Genomic DNA, 11,518 nt, shown 5'->3' on the forward strand with positions numbered 1-11,518 from the left:
AAATTTTCCAGTTCACAATGACCTTGTGCTTGTGTTTAAGCAATTTTTATATGGTTCAAAATAAAAATTTGGTATTTGATTTTAGCATGGAGACTCAACATTATTCTAATCGGACTGAAATCATGTCAGATTTGCTCGCAAGCCTGAGAAATTCTGATTTCACCTACACATTGTAGATCCAACAGCAATATATAAAACTTCGCACAACTATTCATGACATAAACAAAATGGAAAAAAAGAAGACAAGAATATTAAACCTGCTTTGACAGCATGTGTCATTTCACAGTGAAATCTCCCCGTTAATATTAGAAGCTGTCATGCAGGATGTGCTGGGAATGGAAAGTTGTGATAGCTGCAGTTGGAAACAGATCCATGAAGCCAGGGCACATTGTGACAAAGAATAAAGGGCATTATGAATGTGTTTGGATAAAACCCAGCCCCATTGCTGTTGGATAAAATGTAGGAAAACATACATCCTGCAACATCAGACTAAGAAAGGATTCATTTTGCGCAGTGCATAGAGCCATAGGCGGGAGTGGTATTAATGATGTGGAAAAAGACTAGTCTGTCATTTCTGCTGAAAATGATAAGAGAAAACAATTGCCTGTAATAGTTGCAAAAACACTGCTGAAGCAGCTTGAGAAAAAACAAGATTAAAGTCTGGTTTATCGGTCTGGTGGCCTCCACTACTGGGACCGATAATTTACTATAATGCTCCATTGCTATGTGGGGCGAAATAATGTCAGCTCAAATCCCATTCAACTCTGTGAAGGCTTTTCCTCCTAAGAGATCAAGGTTAAGCTATGAGCTATTATTTCACAGGGCTGGTTCTAGCTGTAAGCAAAGTAAACAGTTTTGTGATAGGGAGCATGTATTTATCAACTTTGGATACTCCAGTGCCTTGAAAAACCTGGCTGGATGTTGGTGCCACTGATGGTGAAAAGGTGCATGTGGGAAACAAGATACTGTGGGTGGAAGGTCTGTACAGAAATTAGTCTCCACATTTGTTTAGAGTTCACCCGTCTTTATCCACCTGTGTCTTCACTTTTAGTGATAGCATTCCTGGGAATGCAAATATTCAGCATTGCCCACAGTACTAAGAATCTTTGCGTGGAGCATTTTACTTCAGATCTTGCTTCTAAAATTTTTACTAATGGGAAGTAACACTTTTATACATGAAAATCAAGTCTCAATCTATCATAAACTTGGTCAAGAAGCAAGATAGAACTGAAGATGGGTGGGAAAATATTTGAGGAGCTTCTCAGTTATAACGTGGTGCTCACAGACATGGTTTCGTGGTGGACTTGGCTGTGAAGGGCTTATGAAAGGACTTGATGATCTTAAAGGTCTTTTCCAACATAAAAAATTCTGTGATTCTGTTATTCAGGTGATTACTGCAATGACGGTCATAGACTAGTTTCTTACTGATAGGAACATTTTATGTGCTGGTAGCATTAAAAAGAGAGTACTCATTGCGATTCAGGACAGTAAAAACAAACGTCCATAAGAAGTAAAGGCTGACTTCTAGGAAGAATTTAAGAAGTAAAGTGGAGGCCAACTATTTCTAAATGCTGTTCGGCTTGTTATTGAGGATATTTTGGAGAAGAGCTCTTAGTGGGGTCCAGCAATGGCATTTTTCAGCTGCAATGTATTTAAGGACATAGCTTAAAGATTCTGACAAAAACTCAGAGAAGGCAGCAATGTTTCAAAACTTAATCTTTTAACTCTACTGAATAAGAGGTTGTTTCCCTCCTCTCTCTTCCACTCTCTTCCCTTACCTCCTCCACTACTCACTTTGTTCAGGAACCATCAAGATTTGATCCAAGGTATATTGAAATCAATAGTAAAAAATTAATTAACTTCAGGATCTTAATCATCACCTCTTGGACCAAAACAGCCGCTGTATCAGTCTTAAGAGTGGAGACAATTACACTAAATTGGTAGCACATGGTGCTCGTGCAGAACTCGGCAAAGAAGTGCCTAAACTTCTGAAAGCAGTTTGTCACTGAGAAATTACAGATGAATGAGCTCAAAACAAGCTCCTAGAATTTTGAAATGCTTTTCTTCTCTTTAAGGCTGTATCTTATCCACGTTGATCTTCAGCTGGAGAAATGCCAAAGGGGCTTTTGTGCGAGGGTTGATCTGAAGGACATGCTGAAAGACTGTATTGGCCTAATTCTGGAACACAAAATAGAACCCAGATGAATCCCTAAAACTTTAGTCTTAGGGCTGAAGTTAAACGTGATAAAATGTATACAGCTCCTTGACCTCATTACTTCCTCCATATGTTTTCCTTCGATGTCCCAGCTACTTACTTGGAACTGCTGCAAGCCTCTGTCTTGAGATTCATTTGGGTATCAAAAGGCTGAGAAGAGAAATATGAGGGCTTCTTTAATACTGAGAAAATACATGAGGCAGTTTAAGATAATGAACTGCTTCCTATATCAAATAACATTTCAACTTTCTACTATTACTAAGACAGAAGAGGTGGAAACAGTGTTCTAAAAATCAGAATAATTAGAATAATTTTCTGTTAAAACAGAGGAATTAATGAAATCTGAGTAATATGATTTACGTGGAGACCTGGAATAAGTCACTGGGTTGTAAGAATTTAACAAGGAAAATATTATTAAGTACCATAAAAATTAAAAATAATTCCTTGGTAACTAAATTATTAATGTTTTGGGAAACCTCCATATTTACCAAGATGACTTAAAAAGACTGTATAATCACTAATACCTTAGTACAGGAAAACTTAGGAAACTACTACATAAACAGTTGTATTTAAATAAAATATTTGCCTGTTAAAGAACCTTTCCCAGCTCTGTGGTTATCTTTTGCTTGTGTATCCCCTTTGGGAAGAGACTATCATCTTAGATAATTAGATAGTAACTGGCACTTGGATATGAAAGGTATTTAATGACATTTTATGAGGCATGTCTCAGATTTCCACATGAATTTAATACCAAAGTACTTTAAATTAAACTGCGATAAAAAGCAATGTGCTTGTTGTGTCTACGACTGGCAATTAAACCTGAGGTCAAGCTCACCTGACAGATTTTTGCAGATGGGGAATGAAAAAGAAAAACCACGTATAAAAGCTCACCTGCAGTGTGGACATCGTGCCATAAAGTAGGTTCACCTGCTCGTTTTAATGTGACAGATTTAGAGGGTTTTGGTTAAAATTTGAGGAGAACTAGAGTTTCATCCACTAGGAATCAAAAAGAAGGCTCTTGTGGCTGAATCTATACATTAAACTGAGATTAAATCTCCAGAACAGATTTTATCTGAAGAAACAGTAAATTTCTATGCCCAGGCTGTTGTTATTGCCCAGGGAAGTTGTTATTTTAGATGAACAGGGTTCAGTGTTCTTACGCCAAATTATCACTCCTTCAGCACATGTTATAGTCTTTAACTGCTACAGGAAACATCCACACTAACGGTGAGGTTTCCATATGCGAAAACAGTTCTTTTTTTCCCAGCAGGACGGCTTACCGACAAGTGGCATTTTAACTGTTTTTTCTAACAGCCCCTTTGAGTCAAAATTGTCAGAAGCACCACGTTTCCTGTTTGTTGGTTTAAATAAAGAAAATAAAAGTAGTTTATTCAGAGCTCAGTGAACAAGGAATCAATGTGTTTGAGTTATCTGGATTTAGTTATCCTAGCTAGCTTAGGGAGGGAGTAAAACAATATAATCTATACTCTGTACTGAATGAATACCGGATACTTACTCAGAAACGCACACTGAAACACAGTTTTGCCGATTTTCACAAAGTCTTTGAGTGTCTCCAAGCATGATTATTTCAGACATTATCTCAAATATATACAGCAATAAATAAGTGTGAAAAAGAAAAATCACTTCTTACTCTTTCTTACATGGGGAAAATCCAGCAGACTGGTTTCCTTATTAGTGTAAAGGAAATTTCATGTTCATAACTCACAAATGTAAACTTCCCTTTCATATAATTGAAGAAATAAGTCTATAAATCTTTACATTGATTATAGCTTGCAGCCAAAGAAAGGAAAAAAGTGGAGAGTGTGCTGTTACAATACCCTATATCAGAATTCCACATGATGGATAGGACTTAAGTCTAGCATTTCTAATATACACTAGATTGAGATGTTTTTTGTAAGACAATTGCCTTTCTAAAATTGCTTCTGGTCAAGTAATGTAGCACATCACTGTATTTATGAGGCAGTTGTTGCAGGACCTGCTAACGAAAGGGAACCGTTTTCTTCTTGGTAATTCTCACTGAAGGTAGTTGGAATTAGTACCATATGTCAGGCCTATAGCATTGGAAAGTTCCCAATTTCCAGTTAATCAGATTTTTATATAGACTGTCTTTGAGTGAAAGACTTCGTAAGGATCTTCCTAATCTTTTTAGCTAACTCTGCAAAAATTCTACAATCTGTTTCTGAGCAGATCCAAGGAGTATTTCTGATAAACTAATACAGAGTGAGTGTCTTATAAAATCTTGCTGTCCCATTTAATATCTAAATCTTGCTTGATTAGAAATTATTACACCTGGCTGGCTGCAACAACTATTTGAAGGAGGTTGTAAAGATCAGCTCTGTTAAAGAGCAGTAACAAGATCATAAATATTCAAGATGGAAGAGCCCATCTTAAATCCTAATTTGTCTCTCTGCCCATGAGAGAAGACACTGGTAGTTGAACCTCAAAAAAGGCAAAAACCCAGGGAATGTATACAGGCCTTCCAGCAAGCACTGACATGCTCACTAATTGTGGGCAAAAGTACCACGTTCAAGGTGAAGAGTCTCTAAATAATATTTTCTCAGACATAAGAAACAGTCTCTGCCTTAGCTTGAGATCTGACCTGCTCAGGAGATACCTTAAAGAGGAAAAAAAAAAGACATACAAAATGAAACCTCTCTGCTTGAATCTGAATACAATGAAGCAAAAAAAAAACCTACTCCCAGAAAGAAACCAAGGAGATGTGGTGTTAAAACTCTGACTAGAGGATTCTACCTGAGAGAAAAGATTTTGCTCCAGTACACATTAGCTCCTTCTCCATGATCTGTCTCTTCATGTGTTGAATTACCTGTTTCTCTTTTTCCCATTTGCAGGTCTTTTTCTGCAATCTTTTGGGGCCTCCTGGCATTAGGAGGGCTTCAAAGAGGCATCTGCTTCTTAGCAGTTTGTCTGCTTCCCTTAGTATTTAAACACTGAAGAATACAGTGAATGTAAGAAGCCACAGCTGAGTTATTTTATCTTAATGATGCAGCCTGAAGCTTCAGCCCAGCAGAGCAGTGTACCCCTGAGGCTGATGGTAAACACTATGCAGAAGCCTATTGTTTGCTGAATGTATCCATCAAAAGACTGTTGCGCTTGGCCAAGTTGCTTCACTTTCTCTTTGCTGAATGTATAAGTCCAGGAATTCTATGCTCCGCTCGTTGACTTTGGATTCAGCAGAAAGACTTTTTGCCTTTAGTTAAGCAAAGATTTGTGTAATTGCAGGATTAGTTCTGGAGGGGGATGTTGCTCAGTTGGATGAGAGACACTGGAGATGTGGGATTTGTTACTAGATGTGTTTCCATGGCTGATATTTTATTTAATTTGATTTCATTTCATTTTTTTGGTAGTCGTTACCAACTTTCCTACTAATACTCTATAGCCTGATGGAAAATGCATGCCATGCAAAGAGAGGTCCAAGCCACTGCATACCGTAACCTAGTATAATTCACTCTTAGACCATCCTGTGCTGAGAAAAAAATCAATACCTTCGTCACTTGGCCTGCAGCAGAACAGAGACTAATTCCTTTTCCTATCCGTTGTTCTTTACAGAGCTTCTTATTGATCTGAATTCTCAGTGTCAACGCACTTCTTTCAAATGCCTGTTCTGAAGCTGTGTTTTCATTTAAAAAAATTCCTTTCTGTGATAACCTACCATAAAGTTAAAAAGAAAGTACGTGGAAGGACAAAACTGTCTAGAAATCAGGTCACAGTACTGGGTTTGGGATCCATAGACTGAATTGAAACCATTACCATAGAGTACTTCTGGATATATATGTACTATGCGACAACCAGTGCAGAGATAGGAAGACAGTGAGAGGATGATCACATCAGTGGAGCAGTCTGCCTGGGCTGGTTTACCTGGTTTCCCTTAAAGAGCTTTTCATACTTCATGTAGTGTAAGATAATTATTTGTTTGTGCAGCTCAAGTTCACATAGGAAGACTGAGTTAGGTATTTCTGCATCCACTGCTTTCAAATCAAGAGGTAGGAAGCTGTACCCTGGCAGAGAAACTCCCTACTTGTACTGTTTCACTTATCGTTTCTTATCTCTTCCCCTTTCATTCACTCACCAAAAATCCTCTCTAGAGTTTCACATCTACTGCTGGCCAGTGAGGTTAAAGCTAGCACATACTTTGCGAAGAGGAATGAGAAGTTATTTGATGGGACGTGTTTTGCTTCATTCCCCTTCCCCTGACCTGTGCTAGCTTATCTTGGCAAGTGGAGCTGAGCTGGACTCAACGAACGGCAGTGGCTGCCGTAACTGCATTTCCATTTCCATCAGAAACAGGTCTCAGGCAGCTTTTGAAGAACAAGGCAGGACAGAGGAAAGCAGTTCCTGGGGGGAGTATTTTCTGGCGGTGTGTAGGGGCTGGAGGTAGGGAATGGAAGGCTAGTGAAACCTGGGAATGAGGCTACAGGCATTAGAAAGACCAGGCATGCAGAAAGTGTGGTGGTGCTTGGAGATGCTTGGCAAACCATAGGCTGAATTTTTACCTGTAGCCAAGGCAGACTGAATATTACAAAAAACCATATTCCCAATAACAAAATATGTATAACCTTTCTTTCATTCTGCTTCGATTAATTCCCCACATGGCAGTGTCTTTGGTGGTTGGTCAGCAGATAGGAGGTGGAAGAGGACACCAGGGTACCAACACAAACAAAGATTTGTTACTTGAAAACTGAAGTTGTTGAAATTGGGACATACAGCTGGTTGTTTTATTATCACAGATATAGCTGGAGTTGTATGAAAACATGTAGCTGTTTGCCTATGTGACGAAGTTAAACCCAGGCCTTTAATTCTTTTTGATAGTGAATAAAATCACAGAATGACGGAGTAGGCTGGATTAAACGAGACCTCTGTGGGTCAAGTGCTCCACTTCCTGCTCCTACTTTCAAAGCAAAGGCAAAGGCTTACAGTGATAGGACGAGGGGCGATAGGTATAAACTGGAGAGGGGCAGATTTACATTGGACATAAGGAAGGATTTCTTCACCATGAGAACGGTGAGGCACTGGCACAGGTTGCCCAGGGAAGTTGTTGGTGCCCCATTCCTGGAGGTGTTCAAGGCCAGGTTGGATGGGGCCTTGGGCAGCCTGATCCAGTGGGATGTCCCTGCCCATGGCAGGGGGTTGGAACTGAATGATCTTTAATGTCCCTTCCAACCCAAACTATTCTATGATTCTAAGCAAACTGTATTCTTTCCACCTCTTCACTTTCTCTGCTCCACTACTTTCACCTCATCCCGACACCCTCCACCGCACTCACTCCAGTATAACGGTGTCTTCCTTGCACTGGACAGCCCCAAACTAGACAGAGAACTTCAGATGCGGTCTCACAAGTGCCAGATAGAAGGCATTCACCACAGAAAACACTGGTTTAAAATTATATGGGGGCAAGACGAGAGTTTGTTCTGTTAGCATTCATTATACACTCTGTCTAAACCACTTTCCCAGCAGATTAATGCCATCACGACCATTAATACATTTAAAACTCTCACAGCTAATACTTGTCTAATGAATAAATGAGAAACAGCAGCTTGTAATGGCAATCTATCACCCAAAGTATGCAAATAATGTGAAGAGCAGCATTAACACAAGCACATCTGCTAAAGTAAACAGAATACTTCAGACCGAAGTATGTGCAATACGGAAAGAAGGTGTTCCTGGAAAGTGAACTTTAATACCTGGCTTTAATAATCAAGATATTAAATCAGTCTCAGAGGTGACACATGCAGAGTCTCTGAGCAGATTTTGGATCCAAAATTGTCAATAAAAGCTGATAAAATGCCTGAGTGCCTTTCTCCAGCACACAACAGTAACATCAGTAATACCCAATAAGTGGAAAATATCTTTTCTCAGGATATATATGGAATTCTGTAATCATTTCTGCAAATACAAATGGATACCAGCAGGGTATGGATTAATTTGGGGCCAGACTCTTCTCAGTGGTGCCCAGCTACAGGGCAAGGAGCAACAGGTATAAATTGCAGCACAGAAAGTTCCACCTTAACATGAGGAAAAACTTCTACGTGAGGAAAACTTCTGTCCTGTGAGGATGACAGCACTGGAAAATGCTTCCCAGGGAGAGTGTGAAGTCTCTTTCTCTGGAGGTATTCAAACCCCATCTGGACATGTTCCTGTGCAACCTGCTGTGGGTGAACGTGCTTCAGCAGGAGGGTTAGACTGGATGATCTCCAGAGGTCCTTTCCAACCCCAGCCATTCTGTTGTTCTGTAATATGGAGCTCCCTGTAAGGGTTTGCTCACATTTTTTCTTCTGGTTTGGACAGATGATCATAAGCCCTCGATGACCCTTCACATATTCACAGCCTGGTCAAACCAAGAGATGGCAGCAATCTGTGCTCAGCTGCTCGTGAAAAGCCATTTACACCAAGATAACACACAAAAAATTCCTTTTTTTTTTCCAAGAAAGATACAACTATGCTTGGTGTAAGCAGGTAGGAAAGTGAAGGAGGTGGTTTGACTATTCCATGATGACAATGATGATACTTTACTTTTCTATATGGAGATCCCTAAATCTTTCAAAATTATTGATAAATGCATTTTCAAATGAGTAAGTCAGAAAAATTATCATTAATTTATAGATAGAGTCACTAGAGCTCAAAGACATTAAATATCAACCAAGGTTTAGGGGCAAGCTGAAAATAGAAGACAAATGCACCCACAGGAGGATCGGGAGTTTTGTCCAATATAATTTGAATTTCTGGATGCCTTTTTGTACAAAATTATATGATGGTTTCTTTTGATCACAAAATATTTTAAATGAAATTGTGGTTTTTTATTGACTTCTCAGGCTAAACTTTTTAAATATTTGTTTTTAGCTTAAAGCTGCACAAATTTTTATCTTAAATTAGTACATAAATTTTTTTTTAATCGTTCAGTGGAATTTTTTGCTCTTCATTAACGATGCTTGGACTGGGTTTTCTAGATTTCAGCTACAGCTTTCAAGGTGAAATGGCAGGAACTGGTCAATGAAGTCCATACTGAAGCAGGTAACTGAGCATTATGTTGGCTTGAGGTACCATATAAACCAGCTTCCCAGTTTCTGATTTATTGACAAACTTCCAACTCAAATTCTCTCTTGTTAGGAGTGACTAAGGGTAAAAACTCTGCTGGAAAATACCTTTTGACTTTCCGATATTAGGTTTTTCCCTTTGAAGGCTGTAGGAACTCCAAATGCTTTGTAAGATTACAGTGAAAACAATCATAGTGATCTACATCAGAAAAACTATGTACCCATTTTCCTGAAATAGTTATGAATATTAATAAATCAGTGATTTATTAACTCAAACAACTGATGTGTTAATGTCCGTCTGTAATGTTTTACATTCTTATTTTTTCTTAATTCAGTTGATACTACCAATGTGAAGTACCTTATACTCCAATATAAACATAGAATCATAGAATGGGTTGGGTTTGAAGGGACCTTAAAGATGATTCAGTTCCACCCCCTGCCATAGGCAGGGACACTTCCCACTGGATCAGGCTGCTCAAGCCCCATCCAACCTGGCCTTGAACACCTCCAGGGATGGGGCAGCCACAGCTTCCCTAGGCAACCTGTGCCAGGGCCTCACCACTCTTATTGGGAAGAAATCCTTCCCAATGTCTAATATAAGTCTTCTCCTTCCAATTTAAAGCCATTGCCCCTCATCCTGTCACTGCAGGCCCTCGTAAAAAAAGCCTTTCCCCAACTTTCTTGTAGGCATCCTTTCAGGTACTGGAAGGCTTCTATAAGGTCTCCTCGTAGCCTTCTCTCCTCCAGGCTGAACAAGCCCAACTCTCTCAGCCTGTCCTCATAACAGAGGATCAAAGTTTCTCTTAACATTTTCATAGCCCTCCTCTTGACCTGTCCCAACAGTTCCGTATCCTTCTTATTTTGGGGATTCCAGAACTGAATATAATACTCCAAGTGGGTTCTTACAAGTGTGTACTAGAGAGGCAGAACCACCTCCCTCGCCCTGCTGGCCACGCTCCTTTTGATGCAGCCCAGGACACAGTTGGCCTTCTGGGCTGTGAGTGCACGTTGCCGACTCATGTTGAGCTTATGAGCATGCACCTCCAAGTTCTTCCCTGCAGGGCTGCTCCTAATCACATCATCCCCCTTTATGTATTGAAACCACAGGTTGCTCCATCCCAGAAATAGGACCTTGCACTAGTCCTTGTTGAACCTCATGAGGTTCACACAGGCCCACTTCTGCAGCTTCTCTGGGTCCCTCTGGATGAAAATAACAAAAATTCCGGAATGTCTTTAGCTGATGGAAAGGAGTAGACTTCTCTAAAGATAAGCCACGCCAACCGCATTGGTATGAGATGACGTTCTCTTTCACAGTAGGTACCTGTGCATCTCCAGTGGCCACATGAATGATTAGCCAGATAATTACTGAAATCTGCAATATTGTTTGGGGGTTGAATTTTACCAAGCATGAAAGGCCTTTTTTTTTTTTAAAAAAAAAAGACATGCTGACATATATTTCCCATAAATGTCTATATCCACAGTCGTATACCAGCTACTGCGCCTCAGTGCTTAGGAGAACTCCTGGTGTCCACTTTGGCACTAAAGTCTGTACTAACAACGCTCATTAAAAAATGTTCCATTAAAAAATGTTCAGCGACCTTTGGTTAGCCAGGGCTAGCTGAGGACCATGTACTTGTGCTTTCACTGCTTAACAGTGGCAGTACAGTATATCTGGATCTAAAGGTTAGGTGATCAACACATTTCAGGGATTTCAGCACACTGAGCCTGCTCTTAGCTTTCTCCTTTAGCTTTCCACAGAATATTGAACCAGCCTGAGGGCACCAGTTCTGCTCTTCAAGTCTTCGTTGGCTCAGGTGAATGGAAATAGCCTCTTCACTCTAGGATAAACATAATTATTGTAAATTTTTTCCACTTTTTTTCCTCTGGAAATAAAGCTTCCTCCAAAAGAAAGAATAGGCAGTCATGCAGTGAACAGAATTCAGAAAAGTAAGGGAAAAAAAGGCAAAAAAGTGTGAATTTACTGACTTGAGGTTGTGAATTCAGACATTACTGCTTTCACATTACAGTGAATTGTATTGAATTCCTATCATGTCACACAGTTCAATAAAAATAAAGAACTCTATTTAGGCTTTTAAAGTGCCTTCTTAATGCTACAGTGGTTGTAATTAAAATAATTACTGTTGCATACAGCCAGGAGTCAATGGCTTGCATTGCAAAATCAAAATTTCAGTTCTAGAGGGCTCACATCAGTGGATCTGTCAATAGTCCATTG

Source organism: Cuculus canorus, chromosome 4, assembly GCF_017976375.1.
Source record: "Cuculus canorus isolate bCucCan1 chromosome 4, bCucCan1.pri, whole genome shotgun sequence".
NCBI lineage: Eukaryota > Metazoa > Chordata > Aves > Cuculiformes > Cuculidae > Cuculus > Cuculus canorus.